This window comes from Apium graveolens, chromosome 9, assembly GCF_009905375.1.
Source record: "Apium graveolens cultivar Ventura chromosome 9, ASM990537v1, whole genome shotgun sequence".
NCBI classification, from domain to species: domain Eukaryota; kingdom Viridiplantae; phylum Streptophyta; class Magnoliopsida; order Apiales; family Apiaceae; genus Apium; species Apium graveolens.
The window spans coordinates 107,232,497-107,254,524 of record NC_133655.1 but is presented as its reverse complement, the minus strand read 5'-3'; positions in this window follow the sequence as shown (position 1 = coordinate 107,254,524).

The window sequence follows — 22,028 nt, the reverse complement described above, 5'->3', positions numbered from 1 at the left end:
CAATATGGCCTCCAAAAGATAACAACGGTTATCCGCTTGTCTTGCCTAATTTGGTAACGATAACAAGGATGTTCTGGAAGATATTGGTCATGTTCAACGTGAACTTCTTCTTAATAATTCCTCATTTACTTTTGTTGTTTATCTCAACAGTCACCTCAATGCTGGGATATCTTTCATACCTGGCGTTTCCCTTTCTGGGTAACAAGCCACCGGTCTTACACTTCACATTCTTGAAGGTCACTTCCTTCATTCAATTTTTCCTAATTTCTTACTCCCTTATCTCCTCAGTCTATCCGTATTTTATTTTTCATCCTTCGAACTATCTCAAGGTTTCCTCGGATCCTCCCAACTTACAGAGAATAAAATTTATGTATCTCTTATGCCTTCCACCATCAATTTAACTCATGGTGAATCACCCTCATCCTGACGATTACATACTTTTTTATTTCTATTGCTACGAGTCTTTAGGGTTTCCTCATACCCAACTCCCTTATCATTCCTCAAACTCTATTGCCGTTATATTCCTTTCCACTTCAATTTCTTTTAATTTTCCTTTCTCTTATCATTATTTCATGAACCAACACAACATAAGCATTGATTTCAAACATCCCGTCATTCTGGATTCGTGTCCTTAGAACGAATCTTGACAACTTTTTACAACTTAGATTCACAATTCATCATACTCGTCCGCCTTTGTTCTGGCTCTAAAGCTTTTACACTATCTCCATAACTTTGGGAAGTACCTTCCTGAAAACAATTTACTGAACTTTAATCAGTTTATTATAATCTCTTGCTCCGTGCCTTCCTTGGCCTTTCACCGGCGGGTGGCCTCTCTCTTAGGAGGGTAAGTGACAAAAACAGTCTTTTGTGATTCATCAATCATTTAGAATCTCAATTGATTCCTCTATTTCCTTTAGCCAGGCTCTTGCCTCGACTAGGTCAACCTGTTCCTTGGAACTCTGAGAGCTTAGAGACTTAAAGGTCCTAAAAGAATTTCCTACTGCATTGTTTCCTCAAGGTGGTGGTTGGGGATAATAGTCTAAGTTCTTTTCAGACAGGTCCATGAATTTCTGTATAGGAGTACCGTCTCGAGTCTCCTTTCCTTTCTCGACTTTCTGTTTCCTTAGTATGAAATGTTTCATCCTTTTCCCATACTTGGGGTTATCTTATACGTTAAAATCCTCATTTTCCACTTCATTATGTTATGGGTTCCTTCTATCTTGATGGCGTCCTCCCTGACTATCACATTCAGGGTTTGCCCTTAATCTTATTCCTTGAACTATGACTTTCATCTAAGATCTCATCTTTAAGCTCTTGAACATTTGGAATCCAAATTCTATAGGAATACCTCATTATTCCCTTATCATCTTTCTCGGTATTAACCTCTTATCTATTTGTTGGCTCTCTGCCTTCATTCATCACTCTTTCTGGCACAATATGTTCTTTTCCGATAATTCGGACTGTATTGCAATCTCAAACAGTTTTTCGGTACCGGCTCCGGTTACCTTCACTTCTATTTCCAAAATCTCTTATAAACTCTCCCAAAGACCTTATCATCTTGAGCCTCTCCTTTTTACTAAGGGCATCAGCCACCACATTGGCTTTCCCCGAATGATAAAGAATCTCCCAATCATAATTCTTGATTAGCTCTAACCGCCTCCTCTGGCGTATGTTGAGCTCTTTCTACGTAAAAATGTACTAGAGCTCCTATGGTTTGTGTAAATCTTGCACTTCTATTCATACCAGTAGTGCCTCCAATATTTAGGGCAAAACTATTGCCACGAGCCCAAGCTCATGGGTGGGGATATCGAATTTCATATTACCTCGATTGTCTTGACGTGTACGCGAGTACCTTGTTGTGCTGTATAAAAGCACCCTAATTCCTTATACGAAGCGTCACTTACAAATCACAAAATCTCCTTTTTCCATCCGGCAACGCCAACATAGGGGCCGTCACCAACCTTTGCTTCAGTTCTTAAAAGCTGTTCTCGCATTTCTCTGTCTATTCGAACTTCTCAGTCTTATGAGTAAGCCGCGTTAAAGGGGCGACTATCTTTACAAACTTGAACGAACCTCTGGTAGTGACCGACCAATCCTACCTCTGGTAGTCGACCTAACCATGGTCATCAATTCCTCAGTGGTCCTTTATTCATTCTTGTCAGGATCCTCCATGGGATCCTCCTCAGCACTATCCCTTCTAGGACAACATCCTCAACCGCTATATCCTCAATATGAACATCATCCGATCCCGCGTTAGGACGCTCTATCGGATCCATAATCTGATCTTTAATAAGTAATAAACATCATCGCATTGTTGCTCCTCAATCTCAGGGTTCGGAAGCCCGCTACCGTCTACGGTAACGAACTACGCTTCTATCACGATATTTATAAGGGTTCCCATAAGGGTTTTAACTGTCAGTACTACGTTAGGTAGCCCGACTATGAACTTGGAAAGAGTTCTTATTATCTTAGTGAACTTATTATCTTAACGTCACATCATCTCTGAGGTTTATAACGCTTAGCTCTGATACCACTTCTGTAACACCCCCAAATCCGGGGTCGGGGATCCGGGTTGTCACGAGTTCCATTTCCCTTAGTAACACCCAACCTTAATAATTAATCAACTACTCTGTACTGTGACCCCACAATAAACACACATACCACACGTTATAGTCTCAGAGATGAACATCCAAAAATAATCACAAGTCATTTTATTCCACAATTATCTGCCAATACACCTTAGAAGGTTTTCTGAATAAATTTACATTTTCTTTGCCATTATTACAATTCGTAAATATACATAATCTGGTACATCAAAAGTTGAAGCCTAGTCTATTGGTATTTCCCTACCTCAGCTACAGTGACTTCAACACCTATAAGAAACTACGGAATGCTTCCTATCCGCTCGCGAATTGGGAGCTTGGTCCTGTTCATCTTGTATATCTGATGTTGTGTGATGAAAGAAGAAAGCAAGGGTGAGCAGCAAGCCCACCAAAATAATATGTATAATTATTAACAATATATGAGCCTTCTCATAGTACTCATGAAAGTCTTGGTCAAAAGAAATGAACCAAGTTTGATATTTTAATGCGATGAAGTCGCAAAATAGTCAGTATATATATATATACATATATACTTTTCAAAATCTTGGAAGTCCTCTTCCATGCATAATATACACAAAGTTCCAGTTTATAACTGTATAAAAAGTATCGTTGCAAGGTGATCTAATATATCTAACCTTGTCTCAACGTTTTTCTGAAAATCTTTGTCATTCATAAGATAATTATTAACTAGATATAAGTTTAAAAGATGAAGTTACAAGATACTCCAATATACTTATATCTTTTCCAATTACTACTTGAACTACCACCGTTCAAGTTATAATTAATTTCAAAAGTTCATCCCACTGATGAGACCACAAGATAAGACTTGAATAGATTCAATCTTTGAAATATTATTAAAGGAAATGAAGTTAGGATATACTTCATTAAGTTCTGATATATATATATATATCCACATATACATCTTCTTTATACATTTCCTGAAAACCTCTGTCATGTAAAGTATGAACAGAGTTGCAATATCCAATAAAATTGGAAAGGAAAAGATTTTTTTTGGCATAAACCAGGTATCTCGCTGATCAGGCAAAGATACCAATAAGTAACCTTTTCTACTAGTAGATGGACGAATTCCCCACTGGTCATCACCCTGGTCTCAATAGGACCTTATGTTGGACTGCCACTCAGCCACTTATGCATTTGATAGACTCCCACTGAGCCACTTACACTATCATGGACGCCCACTGAGCCCATGTTGCTTATGCCGACTCAATAGATGGACTTACTTCCCGAACGTTGGGTAAGTAATCAATTCATTTACCAAAACTGCAACTTTGTTGCGAATATAAAATACACCACAGAGCCGGATCCCTCAGGTTTTGAACGAGTATTTAAATCCCCTTAAAAAGGAAGATCTTAAATATAAAAAATGAGTTTTGGGATCCGCTCTAACTTTTAAAAATCATTTTGAAGACTCGAAAACACTTTAAAGAGTGTTTGGAGTAAAGCTGATTTAATGAAGTAAATCAGTCCCCAGTATATTTAGAAAATGTCTGAATATTATTATTTAAATAATATTCCCATAAAGAATAATCTTTATAAAAATAATTGAATTAGAAGTATTAAAACTTATACTTGAAACGAGTATTAAATAACCAAAGATATACTTATATGAAAGTACTATCTTTATTTGAATAATCGAAAATAAGTTTGATTATTGACACCTTATTCTTTAATAAAAAAAAAAATAAATTTCAGTAATAAGCGGAGTCATAATACCTCGAATGAATATTATAAATAATATTCATTAAATAAAAATAAAGGAGTCATACATCCTCAAATGAATATTCAAATAATATTCATTAAATAATATAAACTGAGTCATAAGCCCTCGAATGAATATTCAAATAATATTAATTTAATATAAAAGAGTCATAAGCCTTCGAATAATATTCGAAATAATATTCAATAATAAAATAAAGTTAAAGTTATCGAATAAACCTTATTCGATTAATAGTTTTGAAAAATATGACCATATATATATATAAGTATATATATATATATCCATATATACAAAATCTACTCGGGATCCTCGACTCCCGGTTTTAGAAAATATTTTCACCTTTAGGTCCCTATACTAAGGGTATATGCAAATTACCGCTATCCTCTAGCATAGGTATTATCAACTGAATCAACCGATATATATAGCAAGAATACAAAACAGGCATGCATATATATATATATATATATATATCATAGCAGCATGCTTCAATGTATTGCAACATTTGCTAATTAACCAACATGCATCTATCGCAAGATAATGCAAATCCATATATACATCACAACAACAGTTATAACGGGTAGAAAACTTGCCTGAGCGACTGGGGGTTACGAATGGCTCGGGACGGGTCTGGTAACCTATAAACAATAAGTAAGTTGGAATTAAACCAAAGTCACTTGTAAATCTATACTTTAACTAACTTAGACTCTAACGCTTGTTTTGCGCTTACTAATTCTCTTAAGTCACTCGAGTACCCTCGGCTCCACCATTTTTAATAATTTAACCATTACGAGTTTTAAGGCGATTCCTTCGTGATTGTCTTACCAACTGCCTATTACACCTTACATAAATGTTTCATACTTCAATTAGTCCTTTAAGGTCTTTAACCTATGTTTCAAAGTAAGGCGAGGGGAATGTTTCGTTCACGAAACGCCGTTACTTGAAATGGTCGTTTCTCCTAAACCGTGCATTAGAATCGAACGAACTACATATCAAAACGAAGCTCGTAACATGAGCTATCTAGACATGGCAATGGTCAACATCTAGCAGGGGGTTCTCGGGTCCTAATGTTATGCACAAAAACAGTCTAAAGAAAATCGGACGTTACGACGGCTATGTTTACGTGATTTCCCAAATTAAACCATTCCAAATCAACCACAATTCAACCCACAATCACAACCCAATAAAAACTCCATCCAAACTACATCATAACAGCCCAAACAACTCCACATTAACAATTTATACTTATTCCCCACATGAACTAAAAGCTTTACTTAGGTTCATTAACTAATAACCAAGATTTCCAACTCCAAAAATATCACAAAATCAACCCATCTCTAAACACACAATAATCATGCCTCTCACCAACTAAACTACTCATAACAAGCTTTAAACATGATTACAAACCCATTACACTAACCCATCATCTCAACATTAGGAAATCTAAACAACAAAACTTAAAACTAAGATCATGAAGAGTTATACCTTCCTTGAAGCTTTTAATCCATGAAAGATCCTTGGAATGCCCATGGAAGCCTTAATCTAACCTCCTACAAGCTTGTTCTTTCAAAGAAATCAAAAACACAAAAATTAATTTCAAGAAAGTACTATTCACCATCTTCTTCCTTGATTTCTAGAAAAAGATTGGCTTGGAATTAGAAGCTTAAACTTATAGGAAGTATGTAACTTAACTAGGAGAAGCTAGGATAATTACCTTGTAAAATAGCAAGTGGAGGAGCTTGGACTTTCATTTTTTAAGAAAAGAGGCCGAGAGCTTGAAGAAGAAAATGGGGGTTTTGTGTTTTTTGATGAAAATGAAATGTTTTGGCTTGGTTGGTTGCTTTTTGTCTTGTTTTAGTAAATTACCTAGTTGCCCTTGATTTTGTGTGGTTAAAAATCAACCACATCTCCTTCCCCTTATGTCATGCTTATGTCACATTGCTATGTCATCATCCCTTCTAATCTCTTTGATTAGCTTCTAATTGTTTGCCTAATGACCGCTGATCTGTTATACGGTTCGCTTAACTTTCGTTTTCGTTTATCGTTTGAGGGATCATACCCGGGATCTTATTACTTAGGTTACCTTAACCTTTCTCAATATATTATATTCCTTTTATGATCCTCTCTTATAATCCTTTAATTTAAATCCTTTTTATCCTGTTACCTTATACTCAATTATTTCCGTACCTAGTGGATTTTCGGGAAAAATCAAAGTGTTCGGATTTGGATTCTGACGATCTTTACATACACTTATATCCCATATAAAGTACTAATAAAATCTCAGAATATCCATATCAGAACCCCTACATAGTGTGGCATGAAAAGTTTTATCATTCAGCAAAAGCACTATTCATAAGGGTTTCAAAAATTTCCAAAAATTGGGGTTATTACAGTCACTACCCGATACCTCTCCGTGTCGGGCAGGCCACATTCCAGTCCCAAAATAATTATATCATTTACATAAAATCCTATATCGGAGGAATAGATCATTCTGAGTTGACCTTTAAATAAGATGATTTATTCATCACTTTTAATTCAATTGATCCTTGGGAGTTGTCGGAGTTTTGAATTTAAAATCATTTTCAAACCCTTAACTGTAGTAGAGTTTTACATATATTGTTCACTTGTTTTTCGTTGAGCGAAGAAGCAAAACCCTTATGCTTCTAGACTAAGTTCCCTAAGGTTTTGATAGGTTTCAGATGATTGATCTCTTTCGAGAATTTTGAATAATTTAGAAAGTATCCTTGGGAACTATGTCTATTTTTAAATGATTTTTTGAAGTACGGAATATTAAATATTTACGGTCTCATAATATTTTTAAGAAGGGTTCAATGAATTGATAAACTTCTTAATTAAATAATTAAGACAGGATTTGACATCTTATAATTAACCTTCGAATGGTTACATACGTTTTAGATAGAGTGAATTGATTTAAAAACTTTTCAATATCTCCTTAAATATTTTCCGGATATTTTAGTAACTCTTTAGGTATTACTTATAAATAAATAATCAAATAGGATATCCCTTGAGTGAATATTCGATTATCTCTTATAGTTATAAATCAAATCTCAATCGTTCGCTTAATATGTATGTTACGCAAAAGTACTTTGTTTATTGAAATAGAAATCTTTTGCGTCCGGCTCGTTCCGGAATTAAATCGATTTAAAAATATCTTCGACTCCCACTATCTTGTATTATATTAAAAAAAATTCGTTTCAATTTCTCATACTCGTATAAAACGAAGTTTGTTTTCGTAAACAATTGCGTAATTTGAATGTATTGATATCACAGACAAACATATATTTTCGAACTGTAAATCATGGCATCAATATCACAACAGTATATATAGCATGGATAATTTGTGATAGGGTTTCGTAAACTTGCCTCGAGTGCTAGGAGTGGTATGGTCTCGGGGCTTTTGTTGGCGATCTAAAATCAATAACCAACGATCTTAGTTAGTACGCGATTATCGATTCGCTTCACTAAAATATTTTTATAAAATCGAAAAATTAATATTTTCTTAAAATTCTTTTTGGACAGTGTTCCTTGCTGCATTATTTCATTATCATGATTTTTCCAAGATTCCGAAATCATTTTTAGTCTTTCAAAATCATCATGCAAGTGGCCTTATGTGTAGTTGGCTTTTAGTATGAACGCTCTACACTAAAACGGTCATAACTCCTAAACCGTAAATCCCCTTGCGACGATCCACACATTTACAGAAACTACAAATCAAGATCTACCCAGTCATTGCCAGTGACTCACAAGTTTCAAACATTTATGTAATAACCACAATTTTTGGGAAATTTTTGAAACCCTTATGAATAGTGTTTTTGCTGAATGAGAAAAATTTTCATGCCACGCTATGTAGGGGTTCTGTTATTGATCTTATGGGATATTATTAGTACTCTATGTGGTATATAAGTGTATGTAAAGATCGTCAGAATCCAATTCCGAACACTTTGATTTTTCCCGGAAATCCAATAGATACGGAAAGAATTGAGTATAAGGTAACAGGATAAAAAGGATTTAAATTAAAGGATTATAAGAGAGGATCATAAAAGGAATACAATATATTGAGAAAGGTTAAGGGAACCTAAGTAATAAGATCCCGGGTATGATCCCTCAAACGATAAACGAGAACGAAAGATAAGCGAACCGTAAAACAAATAAGTGACCAAGAGACAAGCTTGTACAAGAAGCCAGGGGTTGTGACATCATCAAACCACAGGGTGTGGACAAGTGGGAGCATTATGACATGTGCAAGGTGACATAGGCATGACAAAAAAGGAAGGAGGTGTGGTGGCTTTGTAACCACACAAATTCAAGGGCAACAAGGTAATTAACTAAATCAAACACAAAAACAAGCAACCAAGCCAAGTAAAATCATTTTTCATCAAAATCAAAAAGAAACCAAGGCATGGTTCATCATGCTCTCGGCTTTTTACTATTGCAAATGGGCAAGAAATTCAAAATCAAAGATCCAAGCTTCCTAAATTGGTGAGTTAATTCCCTAATCATCTTCATGCTTAGTTAGGGCTATATCATGAGTTTAAGCCATTAATTCCTTCTCCATCTTCTTCATTTAATCAAAGAAGAAGATTATGAATAGTGTTTTCAAGTTTTTAACTTGAAGTTTTTCTTGTTTTCCTTGAAGATCCAAGCATTCCTAAGACTTCTCAAAGCTTCTTAAGGCTTCCTAGCTCCTCCCACCACTTCAAGGAAGGTATACCATCTCCAAACCCTAGATTCCTATATATTATAAGATGATTTTGATTAGTAGGGTGCTATTGTAGCTTGTTGTTGTGATTTAGAGTTTGGGATTTGAAATGGTAGTGAAATGGAATGGTGAATGTTGTGGTTTTGATTAAAAGAACTTAAGTATAATTAAAGTTAAGCTTAGGCATAAGTATGAATGATTAAATTGAATTGGTTGGGGTTGTTATGATGTGATAAGGATGGATGTTGGTTGTATGTTGGATTTGAGGTTGATTTGGGATGGTTTTGAATGGTTTAAAATATTGGAAATCGCGTAAACATAGCCGTCGTAACGTCCGATTTTCTTTAGACTGTTTTTGTGCATAACATTAGGTCCCGAGAACCCCCTGATAAATTATGACAATTGCCATGTCTAGATAGCTCATGTTACGAGCTTCGTTTTGATATGTAGTTCGTTCGATTCCGATGCACGGTTTAGGAGAAACGACCGTTTCAAGTAACGGCGTTTCGCGAACGAAACTTTTCCCCTCGCCTTACTTTGAAACATAGGTTAAAGACCAAAAAGGGTTAATTAATGTATGAAACAATTATGGTAAGAGTGTTAGGCAGTTGGTAAGACACTCGCGAAGGAATCGCCTTAAAACTCGTAAAGGTTAAATTATTAAAAATGGTGGAGCCGAGGGTACTCGAGTGACTTAAGAGAATCAGTAAGCGCAAAACGAGCGTTAGAGTCTGAGTTGGTTAGAGTATAGATTTACAAGTGACTTTGGTTTAATTCCAACTTACTTGTTGTTTATAGGTTACCAGACTCGTCCCGAGCCATTCGTAACCCCCAGTCGCTCAGGCAAGTTTTCTACCCGATATACTGTTGTTGTGATGTAAATATATGTATATGCATTATCTTGTGATAGTGCATGATTGTTAGTAGCAAATTTTGCGATATATTGGAGCATGCTGATATGGTATATATGCATGTCTGTTTCGTAATCTGGTTATCTATCTGTTGATTTCAATGCTTATAGTTGCATAATACCTATGCTAGAAATAAGCAAGTAGTTGCGTATACCCTTAGTATAGGGGATAAAAGGTGAACATATTTCTAAACCGGGAGTCGATGTTCCTGAGTATATTATATATATATATATTTATATATATATGGATATAGTTTTTAAAACTATGGATCGAATAAGGTTTATTCGATACCTTTATTTTACTTAATTGAATATTAATTTGAGTATTCATTCGAGGGCTTATGACTCAGTTTATTTTATTATTTGAATATTATTTGAATATTCATTCGAGGGCTTATGACTCAGTTTATATTATTATTGAATATTACTTGGATATTCATTTGAGGATGTATGACTCTTTTATTTTATGAATATTATTTATAGTATTCATTCGAGGTATTATGACTCCGCTTATTACTTAATAATATTCTTTATTGTATTAAAGAATAAGGTGTCGATAATCAAACTTACTTTTGATTATTCAAATAAAGATATTATTTTCATATAAGTATATCTTTGATTATTTGCTATTAATTTCAAGTATAAGTTTTAATACTTCTACTTCAATTATTTTATAAAGATTATTCTTTATGGGAATATTATTTAAATAATAATATTCAGTTATTTTCTAAATATTCTGGGGACTGATTTACTTCATTAAATCAGCTTTACTCCAAACACTCTATAAAGTGTTTTCGAGTCTTCAAAAATGATTTTTAAAAGATAGAGCGGATCCCAAAACTCATTTTTATATTTAAGATCTTCCTTTTAAGGGGATTTAAATACTCGTTCAAAACCTGAGGGATCCGGCTCTGTGGTGTGTTTTATATTCGCAACGAGGTTGCTGTTTTGATAAATGAATTGATTACTTACCCAACACTCGGGAAGTAAAATTCTTGGAACAAGTTAATCCATTAACAGGCATCGCCTGGGAAATATCGGTGAGTTCTCCTTTCCAAATAGATACGACTTCTTGGTGGAGCCGTATCAACAAGTTTCTACTTGGGGAAAGTGGGGACGAGCTTTACGTTTCAGAGTCATGGATTTCATCTGAACTAGGAGTGGCGTAAGTGGCCGAGTAGTGCCGGCCCAGCCTTATTATATTGGCCCAAATGGCCTGGAAGTTCCGCTAAGGCGGTCCATTCCTTAGGAGTTCAGTGTTCGGTTGACAAGTAAATCCGACAGGTTCTCCTCTACATGTAGAAAATGGTGGGGTTGTACTACTACGACTGATCATCGTAAGTGGTCTTCCTGGCACGACAAACTCCCGTAATGAGTTCATCATCCAATTGGATAATTTCTGCAACACTACCCAGAGCACTTCGATAGAAAGGCTACGGTTGGGCGATTATTGGGTGTTGGCAGGGTCAAGTTTTCAAAATGATGTTTACATCAAATGAAGTATCTCGTAACTTCATTTTATTTTGATAATATTTTAAAGATTTAATCTATTCAAATCTTGTCTTATAGTCTCATCTATGTGATGAACTTTTGAAATTAATTATAACTTGAACGGTGGTAGTTCAAGTGGTATTTGGAAAAGATATAAGTATATTGGAGTATTTGGTAACTTCATCTTTTAAACTTATATCTAATTAATAATTGTCTTATGTATGACAAAGATTTTCAGAAAAACGTTGAGACAAGGTTAGATATATGAGATCACCTTGCAACGATATTTTTTTTATACAGTTATACACTGGGACTTTGTGTATATTATGCATGGAAGAGGACTTCCAAGATTTTGAAAAGTATATATGTATATATATATATACTGAATATTTTGCGACTTCATCGCATTAAGATATCAACTTGGTTCATTTATTTTGACCAAGACTTTCATGAGTACTAAGAGAAGGCTCATATACTATAAATTATTATACATATTATTTTGGTGGGCTTGCTGCTCACCCTTGCTTTCTTCTTTCATCACACAACAACAGATAGAAAGGATGAACAGGACCAAGCTCCCGATTCGCAAGCGATTAGGAGACGTTCCGCAGTTTTCTAGAAGCATTGATGCCGCCGTAGCTGAGGTAGGAACTACCAATAGGCTAGGCTTTCAACTTCTAATGTACCAGATTTATGTATAATTATGAATTGTAATAATGGCAAAGAAATGTAAATTTATTCAGAAAACCTTTTAAGGTGTATTGGCAGATAATTGTGGAATAAAATGACTTGTGGTCATTTTTGGATGTTCATCTCTGAGACTATAACGTATGGTGTGTGTGTTTATTGTGGGATCACAGTACAGAGTAGTTGAGTAATTATTAAGATTGGGTGTTATTAAGGGAAATGGAACTCGTGACAACCCGGATCCCCGACCCCGGATTTGGGGGTGTTACAGAAATGGTATCAGAGCTAAGCGTTATAAACCTCAGAGATGATGGGACGTTAAGATAATAAGTTCACTAAGATAATAAGAACTCTTGCCAAGTTCATAGTCGGACTACCTAATGTAGTACTGACAGTTAAAACCCTTATGGGAACCCTTATAAATATAGCGATAGAAGCGTAGTTCGTTATCTTATATAGTAGCGGGACTCCGAACCCTGAGGTTGAGGAGCAACAACGCGATGATGTTTTATTACTCATTGGAGATCAGATTATGGATCCGATAGAGCGTCCTAACGCAGGACCGGATGATGTTGATATTGAGGATGTAGCGGTTGAGGAGGTTGTCCTAGAAGGGAAAGTTGTTGAGGAGGATCCCATGGAGGATCCTGACAAGATTGGATAAAGGACCACTGATGAATTGATGACCATGGTTAGGTCGACTACCAGAGGTAGGATTGGTCGGTCACTACCAGAGGTTCGTTCAAGTTTGTAAAGATAGTAGCCCCTTTAACGCGGCTTACTCATAAGACTAAGAAGTTCGAATAGGCAGAGAAATGCGAGAACAGCTTTTAAGAACTGAAGCAAAGGTTGGTGACGGCCCCTATGTTGGCGTTGCCGGAGGGAAAAAGGAGATTTTGTGATTTGTAAGTGACGCTTCGCATAAGGAATTAGGGTGCTTCTTATATAGCACAGCAAGATAATCGCGTCTGCGTCAAGACAATTAAGGGAATTTAAAATTCGATATCCCCACCCATGAGCTTGGGCTCGTGGCAATAGTTTTGCCCTAAAGATTTGAGGCACTACCTGTATAGAGAGAAGTGTGAGATTCACAAACCATAGGAGCTCTAGTACATTCTTATGTAGAAAGAGCTCAACATACGCTAGAGGAGGCGGTTAGAGCTAATCAAGAATTATGATTGGGAGATTCTTTATCATTCGGGGAATGCCAATATGGTGGCTGATGCCCTTAGTAAAAAGGAGAGACTCAAGATGATAATGTCTTTTGGAAAGTTTATAAGAGATTTTGAGAAAATGGAAATAGTAGTGAAGGTAACCGGAGCCGGTACCGAAAAGCTGTGTGATATTGCAATACAGCCCGAATTATTGGAAAAGATCATATTGTGCCAGAAAAAGTTATGAATGAAGGAAGAGAGCCAACAATTAGATAAAAGATTAATATCGAGAAAGATGATAAGGGAATAATGAGGTATTCCTATAGAATTTGGGTTCCGAAAGTTCAAGAGCGTAAGGATGAGAACTTAGATGAGAGCCATAGTTTGAGGAATAAGATTTAGAGCAAACCCTGAACGTGATAGTCAGGGAGGTCGCCATCAAGATAGAAGGAACCCATGACATAATGGAATGGAAAATGAGGATTTTAAATTAAGAGATGACCCCAATTATGGGTAGTAGGATGAAACATTTCATACTAAGGAAACAGAAAGTCGAGTAAGGAAAGGAGACCCGAGACGGTACTCCTATACGGCAATTCATGGACCTGTCTAAAAAGAACTTAGACTATTATCCCCAACCACCACCCTGAGGAGACAGCGCGGTGAGAAATTCTTTCAGGACCTTTAAGTCGCTAAGCTCTCAGAGTTCCATGGAACAAGCTGACCCAGCCGAGGCAAGAGCCTGGCTAAAGGAAATAGAGGAATCATTTGAGATTCTAAATGATTGACGAACCACAAAGGACTATTTTTGTCACTTACCCTCCTAAGAGAGAGGCCACCCGCTGGTGAAAGACCAAGAAAGGCACGGAGCCAGAGGTTATGATAAACTGATTAAAGTTCAGCCAATTGTTTTCGGGAAAGTAATTCCTAAGGTTATGGAGAGAGTGTAAAAGCTTTAGAGCCAGAACAAAGGCAGACGAGTATGATGAATTGTGAATCTAAGTTGTAAAAGTTATCAAGATTCGTTCTGAGGACACGAATCCAGAATGACGGGATGTTTGAAATCAATGCTTAAGTTGTGTTGGTTCATGAAATAATGATAAGAGAAAGGAAAATAAAAAGAAACTGAAGTGGAAAGGAATATAAAGGCAATAGAGTTTGAGGAATGATAAGGGAGTTGGGTATGAGGAAACCCTAAAGACTCGTAGAAATAGAAATAGAAAAGTATGTAATCGTCCGGATGAGAGTGATTCACCATGAGTTAAATTGATGGTTGAAGGTATAAGAGATACATATATTTTATCCCCTGTAAGTTGGGAAGATTCGAGGAAACCTTGAGATAATTCGAAGGATAAATAATGAGACGCGGATAGACTGAAGAGACAAGAAAGTAAGAAATTAAGAAAATTGGGTGAAGGAAGTGACCTTCAAGAAGGTAAAGTGTAAGACCGGTGGCATGATACCCAGAAAGGGAGACGCCAGATATGAAAGATATCCCAACATTGAGATGACTGTTGAGATAAACAATAAAAGTAAATAAGGAATTATTAAGAAGAAGTTCACGTTGAACATGACCAATATCTTCCAGAACATCCATGTTATCATTACCAAATCAGGAAAGAAAAGCGGATGACCATTGTTATCTTTTGGAGGCCATATGGATTGACCTCAATTTGAATAAGGATGCTATTATGAAGTTAGGTATAGACTATCGAGGTGGGAATGATTGAATAAGACACCCTTGTCAGGGATATATGACTTGATTTATCCATGGAAGGATGCATATACCTTTTAAAGGTGGAATTAAGGATAGAACATCGGTAACTTAAAATGAATCCTAGGGGAATGCATAAAGGTTGGAATTTCACCCTTAATAGGGACAGTATGAGTTTTGACAGTATGATTTGGAAAGGGTTAATGTAACAACAACCTTTAAGAATCAGTGGAGAAATTTTTCAGAAGTATATAGACAATGGTTCTAGTAATAGTAAATGGTATTTTAATATGCCGTGTATCTAGGGAATACAGGAGGAACGATTGAAGGATAACCTTAGAGGTTTTACAAGGAGAAAGGTAATATTCAAAATTTTCAAGAATAGAAATGTTGATAAAGGAAATATGACGTAATTATAATGTTGCCAAGTGGGGCACGTGTTAAACCACGAGAAAGTATGGATCGAACCAGTAATGGTCGAAATTATTCAGGGCAATTAGGACTTAAGATAAAAGATGTTCTAATTATGATTGAGAGTCAGTCATGACAGTGATTAACCTCTAAAGACTGAGGCAATAACTTATGGAAAAATGGTGATTTTTTTTTTACTCATCAGATTTTAAGGAAAGCATTTTCACATAAGCTGTGATTGAAATAAGGTAGAAAATTTATTTGGAGATGGTTAAAGTGACATTGACTGTAAGGAAATTTTACTATCAGGAAAGGCCAAAGAGGTGGCCGACACTTTAAAGGTAAGAGGATAATTATAGGCGCTTGTGCCAAAAGAATACAGTGATGATGGTTAAAACTGTGAAGGTTGTATTATGGTTTGGAAGATTGACATTCCTTCTGATGACTGTGCAATACCCAACCGTAATAGTAGTTGGTAAAGGTTTAATTCGTGTAATCGCCATGAACGGGCTATCTATCTTAGAAGGTCCTATCTTGAGATAAGCCAGGACCATGTTTCAAAAAGGACTAGACGAACCTTTGAGTAAGTCTTCTATTTAAGGCATATGATTTAGAATGGTATTAACCTGCTATCGTTGCTTTGATTGAAACTCTTCTGCAATTTTATCTGCTTCATGTCATGTATGTATGTCAGGATCATGAGTGTTCTTCATGAATCATGAATGGTGATTATGTTACCTCCTTAGAAGAATTCGATACGATATGTATGGACTCCGTATAGTTAGCTATTAAGACTTCAAGGAAAATGAATGACTACAGTAGGTCAGTGGTGGACCATAGTAAGGCAACAATGATTCTGCGAGTAATGAGCTGATTACAACCGTGAGAGTTGTATTGGAATGGTTGTTGAGATTGAGTACCACTAATCGGGTCGTGGTAGTGTATAAGTTATCATTGATAGACTAATTAAGTAGAGTGTCTACCTATTGAATATTTATTCTTTCTTATTAATAGAGAGTCGTATTACTATATGAGGAAGGTTGCGGTACAAGCATAGAATTTTAGTAACGGTGATGTCTGGAATGAAAACCCAGATTCGATTTTCGATATCGAAGGAGTTTCAAAGGTGATTGTGTACAAGCTCGATGAAGAGCATGGGTCCATAGAATGATGGACGGAATAGAAATATTTAGGCATGGGAAATACGATGCTATAATACTTGATGTTGATATAAATACATATGTTTTGTTCTCCTATGACAAACCTCTATAGTTCAGAGGTAGGTTCCAAGCCAGATATTTTGTGGCAGTATATTTTTCATATATACAATTCTCTTCAATTCGTTCTTTTCTCTTCTTTTCATTTCATGTAAGCTGAGAAGAACAACCCTTCCAGAAGGGGAGGTATTGCCGAATGACTATCTATATGTGTGATAGAAGCCGAGTAGGATACCAGCTATTGTTTAATTGCTTGTCAAGTACTAAAGGCTGGCCACCTTCTGTACTAACTATGCGATATAACAAGTGTTCATGATCATAGTGATCTCTCAATAAATTCCTTTACTTCTATTTGATTGATCAAATTTTGGAAAATAGAAACAACTGAAAAAAGAGTAATAAAATTGTGATAGTATTCAGGATGGGAACACATTCGTGATACTAAGGTTGACGTGGTTATTAAAAGGTTAAAGAACGCTAACGAGCAAAAGTATAACCAGTATAATATTAGGAACGGAAGGTGATAGCGATTACGAACTGGAAAAGAATGGGTATTGAGAAGCAAAAGCTATAGTGATTAGAAGCTATGATGAGAGTCTGTGCAATAGACTTGAAAGAATTTGGAATGATCACTTAACGCGGATTAAGTTATCTTACGATAATAGATCATATGTCAGTATTGAGGTATCGCCTTATGAGATCCTTGAGGGAAGACAATGTCGATCTCCCTTATGTTAGGATGAAGTTGTAGAGCGCAAGATGCTCGGACCCGCAGTTGTCCAAAGGACCAGGGATATAATAGATCTAATCAGAGGACGGCAGGTAGTAGCCCGAGATGGACATGATAAATATGTTGATTTGACACGAAAGGACAAAGAATAGGAAGTAGGGGACCTAGTGTTGTTATAGGTATTCCCTCAGAAAGGATTGATGAGATTCGGAAAGAAAGGAAAGCTAAGTCCACCAATTGTTGGACCCTTGGATATATTAAGGAGTATTGGGAAGTTAGCATATGAGCTAGCCTTACCCCAGAACATGTAGCGAGTCATAACGCGTTTCACTTATCAATGTTAAGGAAGTGTAATTCAGATGCCAGATAAATAGGGGCATATGAGCGCATAGACATGCAACCAGACGTAACCTATATGGAGCAACCAGGAAGGGTTATAGAGTGAAAAGGAACAAGTGCTTAGGAGAAGGATTATCAAACTAGGCAGAGTTTGGTGGTAGAACCACAATGTGGGAAAATTACTTGAGAGTTAGAAAGTGCAATGCTAAGAGAGTATCCCTATTCATTTTCTATCTGATTCCGGGACGGAATCCTTTTAAGGAGGGGAGACTGTAATAACCCCAATTTTTGGGAAATTTTTGAAACCCTTATGAATAGTGTTTTTGCTGAATGAGAAAAATTTTCATGCCACGCTATGTAGGGGTTCTGTTATTGATCTTATGGGATATTATTAGTACTCTATGTGGTATATAAGTGTATGTAAAGATCGTCAGAATCCAATTCCGAACACTTTGATTTTTCCCGGAAATCCAATAGATACGGAAAGAATTGAGTATAAGGTAACAGGATAAAAAGGATTTAAATTAAAGGATTATAAGAAAGGATCATAAAAGGAATACAATATATTGAGAAAAATTAAGGGAACCTAAGTAATAAGATCCCGGGTATGATCCCTCAAACGATAAACGAGAACGAAAGATAAGCGAACCGTAAAACAAATAAGTGACCAAGAGACAAGCTTGTACAAGAAGCCAGGGGTTGTGACATCATCAAACCACAGGGTGTGGACAAGTGGGAGCATTATGACATGTGCAAGGTGACATAGGCATGACAAAAAAGGAAGGAGGTGTGGTGGCTTTGTAACCACACAAATTCAAGGGCAACAAGGTAATTAACTAAATCAAACACAAAAACAAGCAACCAAGCCAAGTAAAATCATTTTTCATCAAAATCAAAAAGAAACCAAGGCATGGTTCATCATGCTCTCGGCTTTTTACTATTGCAAATGGGCAAGAAATTCAAAATCAAAGATCCAAGCTTCCTAAATTGGTGAGTTAATTCCCTAATCATCTTCATGCTTAGTTAGGGCTATATCATGAGTTTAAGCCATTAATTCCTTCTCCATCTTCTTCATTTAATCAAAGAAGAAGATTATGAATAGTGTTTTCAAGTTTTTAACTTGAAGTTTTTCTTGTTTTCCTTGAAGATCCAAGCATTCCTAAGACTTCTCAAAGCTTCTTAAGGCTTCCTAGCTCCTCCCACCACTTCAAGGAAGGTATACCATCTCCAAACCCTAGATTCCTATATATTATAAGATGATTTTGATTAGTAGGGTGCTATTGTAGCTTGTTGTTGTGATTTAGAGTTTGGGATTTGAAATGGTAGTGAAATGGAATGGTGAATGTTGTGGTTTTGATTAAAAGGACTTAAGTATGATTAAAGTTAAGCTTAGGCATAAGTATGAATGATTAAATTGAATTGGTTGGGGTTGTTATGATGTGATAAGGATGGATGTTGGTTGTATGTTAGATTTGAGGTTGATTTGGGATGGTTTTGAATGGTTTAAAATATTGGAAATCGCGTAAACATAGCCGTCGTAACGTCCGATTTTCTTTAGACTGTTCTTGTGCATAACATTAGGACCCGAGAACCCCCTGCTAAATTATGACAATTTCCATGTCTAGATAGCTCATGTTACGAGCTTCGTTTTGATATGTAGTTCGTTCGATTCCGATGCACGGTTTAGGAGAAACGACCGTTTCAAGTAACGGCGTTTCGCGAACGAAACTTTTCCCCTCGCCTTACTTTGAAACATAGGTTAAAGACCAAAAAGGGTTAATTAATGTATGAAACAATTATGGTAAGAGTGTTAGGCAGTTGGTAAGACACTCGCGAAGGAATCGCCTTAAAACTCGTAAAGGTTAAATTATTAAAAATGGTGGAGCCGAGGGTACTCGAGTGACTTAAGAGAATCAGTAAGCGCAAAACGAGCGTTAGAGTCTGAGTTGATTAGAGTATAGATTTACAAGTGACTTTGGTTTAATTCCAACTTACTTGTTGTTTATAGGTTACCAGACTCGTCCCGAGCCATTCGTAACCCCCAGTCGCTCAGGCAAGTTTTCTACCCGATATACTGTTGTTGTGATGTAAATATATGTATATGCATTATCTTGTGATAGTGCATGATTGTTAGTAGCAAATTTTGCGATATATTGGAGCATGCTGATATGGTATATATGCATGTCTGTTTCGTAATCTGGTTATCTATCTGTTGATTTCAATGCTTATAGTTGCATAATACCTATGCTACAAATAAGCAAGTAGTTGCGTATACCCTTAGTATAGGGGATAAAAGGTGAACATATTTCTAAACCGGGAGTCGATGTTCCTGAGTATATTATATATATATATATATTTATATATATATGGATATAGTTTTTAAAACTATGGATCGAATAAGGTTTATTCGATACCTTTATTTTACTTAATTGAATATTAATTTGAGTATTCATTCGAGGGCTTATGACTCAGTTTATTTTATTATTTGAATATTATTTGAATATTCATTCGAGGGCTTATGACTCAGTTTATATTATTATTGAATATTACTTGGATATTCATTTGAGGATGTATGACTCTTTTATTTTATGAATATTATTTATAGTATTCATTCGAGGTATTATGACTCCGCTTATTACTTAATAATATTCTTTATTGTATTAAAGAATAAGGTGTCGATAATCAAACTTACTTTTGATTATTCAAATAAAGATATTATTTTCATATAAGTATATCTTTGATTATTTTCTATTAATTTCAAGTATAAGTTTTAATACTTCTACTTCAATTATTTTATAAAGATTATTCTTTATGGGAATATTATTTAAATAATAATATTCAGTTATTTTCTAAATATTCTGGGGACTGATTTACTTCATTAAATCAGCTTTACTCCAAACACTCTATAAAGTGTTTTCGAGTCTTCAAAAATGATTTTTAAAAGATAGAGCGGATCCCAAAACTCATTTTTATATTTAAGATCTTCCTTTTAAGGGGATTTAAATACTCGCTCAAAACCTGAGGGATCCGGCTCTGTGGTGTGTTTTATATTCGCAACGAGGTTGCTGTTTTGATAAATGAATTGATTACTTACCCAACACTCGGGAAGTAAAATTCTTGGAACAAGTTAATCCATTAACAGGCATCGCCTGGGAAATATCGGTGAGTTCTCCTTTCCAAATAGATACGACTTCTTGGTGGAGCCGTATCAACAAGTTTCTACTTGGGGAAAGTGGGGACGAGCTTTACGTTTCAGAGTCATGGATTTCATCTGAACTAGGAGTGGCGTAAGTGGCCGAGTAGCGCCGGCCCAGCCTTATTATATTGGCCCAAATGGCCTGGAAGTTCCGCTAAGGCGGTCCATTCCTTAGGAGTTCAGTGTTCGGTTGACAAGTAAATCCGACAGGTTCTCCTCTACATGTAGAAAATGGTGGGGTTGTACTACTACGACTGATCATCGTAAGTGGTCTTCCTGGCACGACAAACTCCCGTAATGAGTTCATCATCCAATTGGATAATTTCTGCAACACTACCCAGAGCACTTCGATAGAAAGGCTACGGTTGGGCGATTGTTGGGTGTTGGCAGGGTCAAGTTTTCAAAATGATGTTTACATCAAATGAAGTATCTCGTAACTTCATTTTATTTTGATAATATTTTAAAGATTTAATCTATTCAAATCTTGTCTTATAGTCTCATCTATGTGATGAACTTTTGAAATTAATTATAACTTGAACGGTGGTAGTTCAAGTAGTATTTGGAAAAGATATAAGTATATTGGAGTATTTGGTAACTTCATCTTTTAAACTTATATCTAATTAATAATTGTCTTATGTATGACAAAGATTTTCAGAAAAACGTTGAGACAAGGTTAGATATATGAGATCACCTTGCAACGATATTTTTTTATACAGTTATACACTGGGACTTTGTGTATATTATGCATGGAAGAGGACTTCCAAGATTTTGAAAAGTATATATGTATATATATATATACTGAATATTTTGCGACTTCATCGCATTAAGATATCAACTTGGTTCATTTATTTTGACCAAGACTTTCATGAGTAATAAGAGAAGGCTCATATACTATAAATTATTATACATATTATTTTGGTGGGCTTGCTGCTCACCCTTGCTTTCTTCTTTCATCACACAACAACAGATAGAAAGGATGAACAGGACCAAGCTCCCGATTCGCAAGCGATTAGGAGACGTTCCGCAGTTTTCTAGAAGCATTGATGCCGCCGTAGCTGAGGTAGGAACTACCAATAGGCTAGGCTTTCAACTTCTAATGTACCAGATTTATGTATAATTAT